Source organism: Opisthocomus hoazin, unplaced genomic scaffold (genome assembly GCF_030867145.1).
Source record: "Opisthocomus hoazin isolate bOpiHoa1 unplaced genomic scaffold, bOpiHoa1.hap1 HAP1_SCAFFOLD_254, whole genome shotgun sequence".
In the NCBI taxonomy this organism is placed as follows: Eukaryota; Metazoa; Chordata; class Aves; order Opisthocomiformes; family Opisthocomidae; genus Opisthocomus; species Opisthocomus hoazin.
Window position 1 is genome coordinate 7,501 of NW_027448887.1, and position 2,500 is coordinate 10,000.

Below are 2,500 nucleotides of genomic sequence, written 5' to 3' on the forward strand. Positions count from 1 at the left end.
GGCGGCGCCGTCTACCCCCCCGCGCGCGGGACAGGGCTGTCTCCGGGCGTTCCGGGCCGTGGCGCGGGTGTGCGCACGGCGTTTCGGGCGGCGCGGCGGCCGGACCCGCGAACCTCCCCTCCGACCCGGCACGGCTGCCTCTCGAAGAGGGAGCCGTGGCGGGAAGGGGGGGGCGCGAGCACGGTCTCGGCCGCTGGCGCCGCCCGGGGCGGGCGAGGCCCCCCCCCGGCCGGGTCGCGTCCCGCGCGAGCGGGCGGCCCGAGCCACGTCTCTCCCCCCGGGCGCAGCGCCGGGCTATCGAGGGAAACCCCGGGCCCCGGGGCTAAGGAGGACGAGGTGGTGGCGGCGGATGCCGGGCGCGCCCCCGCGGGCGGACGCTCCCCCGAGGGCGGCAGCCGGGGGAGGCACCCCCGCGGGGCCATGCAGGTCGTTTCCCTCACCCCAGGGCCAGGTACCTAGCGTCCGCGCTTCGGCGGCCCTCCCTCGGCCGAGTCCGGGGGTCAAAGGCCAAAGGAGCCGGGCGGCGGTTTAAAGACTCGAGCGGCACGGCGCGAGCCGCGGGGGGGGCGTCCGCCCCCGCGGGCCGCCGTGCCGGAGAAGGGGGGGCGTCTCGCTGCCCCAACCTGCCCCCCCTCTCCGCGGGCCGGTCTCGGCGGAGAGACCGCGGCGCGGGTCGGCCGCGGCCGACCTGCCCGCCCTCGCAAACGGGGCCACCCGCCGGCCGGAGCGCGGGCTCCGCGCCGGGGGAAAGAAAGGCGCGGCGAGCCCCCGCGGGGGGGGGCGGCCGCCGGGGGGCCGCCCCGCGCCTTTGGACGCTCGCGCTGCGGCCGCGCTCGGGGCGCGCCGCGCTCCCCTCTCCCGCTCCTCGCCCCGCCCTCGGCGCCCAGGGAAAGAAAGGGGGGGGCGAGCCACACCCCCCCAGGCCGAGCGGCGGCGGCGCCGCTCGGCGTGCCGGTCGGTGCCGGTCGTCCGTCGGGTCGTCCGGGAGGGTTCCCCGGCCGCATCCGCTGGCGGCCGTCCCGTCCCGCGTTTCCCCGCCCGTCGCTTCCGTCTCGAGGGCGGGCGCGCGGCGCGGGGGCGTCCCGCTCCGGGTCTTCGCGTGGAAACGGGGAGAGTGGGAGCCGCCCCCCGCGCTCAGCGCCGTCCGCCTTTCCGCTGGGGCCGTGCCGGCGGCCCCAGGGGGCCGAGGCGAGAAGCGGCTGCGGCGGCGGTTTTCGCGGCGGCGGTGGCGGCCGCCGCCGCCGGGCGGGGTGGCCGGGTTCGCCCATCCGGCGCGGGCCGGTGGGCGGCCGCGCGTCGCCGGCTCGCGCTCCAGTGGCCGGCCGCGCTTCCTCCGGCGTCGGTGGAAGGCGGCGTCGGCGCCGAGGTTCGCCGGCGGGGCGAGAGGCGACCGTGGTGGGCGGAGCCGGCTCGTCGCAGCGCGGGCGCAGCCGGGCGTCCGGCTCCCGAGCGAAGGCGGGCAGGCGTCGCGGCCGGGCGTGCCGTAGCCTCCGGGGGGAGGCCGGTCCGAGCCCGGGCGCCTGGGCCGCCCCCGAAGCGCGCCAAGGGTGTGTGTGTTGCGTACGTTTCCCCAGGGTCGGTCGGGAGCGCGGGCTCCCCCGCCCTTTGGCCGCTCGGGGTTTTCCGTTGTTTTCCGTTTCCCCTGTGCTCGTACGGTCAAGCCGAGGCGAGGGCCTCTCCGTCGCGCCGCGTCGCGCCGCCGCGCCGCGCCCCCTCCGCGCGTGCGGAGGGGGGTGGGCGGCGGCGGGGCCGGCGGTCGGTCCGGCCGTCCTCAGAGAAGGGGCCGCTCTCGGCGAGCGGTCCCGGCCCCTCCGCGCGCGCGGGGCGGTGCCGAAACCGAGACAACTCTTAGCGGTGGATCACTCGGCTCGTGCGTCGATGAAGAACGCAGCTAGCTGCGAGAATTAATGTGAATTGCAGGACACATTGATCATCGACACTTCGAACGCACTCGCGGCCCCGGGTTCCTCCCGGGGCTACGCCTGTCTGAGCGTCGCTTTACGATCAATCGCCGTCTGCGCCGCCGAGCCCCCCCGCCCCAGCGCGGGGGGGGGGGGGCCGGCGGGCCAGCAGCGGCGCGGCTGGGGTGCCTCGCAGGGCCGCGCGCGCGAGCGCGCGGGCCTTCGTCCCCCTAAATGGAGACTCGGGGAGCGCTCCGAAGCTCCCCGCTCCCGGAGAGCGCCTGCTGGACGGAGCTCGTCCCCGCCGGGCTATCGGCGGTGGGTTTGGGGAAGAGAGAGCGAGAGCGAGCTTCGGGGGAGGGAGGCGCGGGGCGGCGATGGCGCGGGCCTCGCCGCCGGCCTCCCGCGCGGGCGTCTGTCTGCGGGTGGGCACCGCGGGGGTGCCGTGCCGCACTGACGCGCGTGCGTGCGCGCGCCGGTGGGTGGGGGACGGGGGCGGTGGCGGTGGACGCCCCCGTCTGTCCCCCGTCCGCGCCGCCCCTGCCCCGGTTCCTGTCGCCCTCCTCCTCCCCGAGAAAAACCCATCGCCGTGGCCCCGT

General features: G+C 79.0%; 1 non-coding gene across 1 annotated transcript; it reads left to right on the plus strand.

Moving 5' to 3' along the window:
- The first annotated feature begins 1,843 nt into the window (after positions 1-1,843).
- On the plus strand, positions 1,844-1,996 carry LOC142359672 (5.8S ribosomal RNA). The gene has a single exon (XR_012762534.1). It is a non-coding gene; the product is annotated as a 5.8S ribosomal RNA (ribosomal RNA).
- Positions 1,997-2,500: the final 504 nt, after the last annotated feature.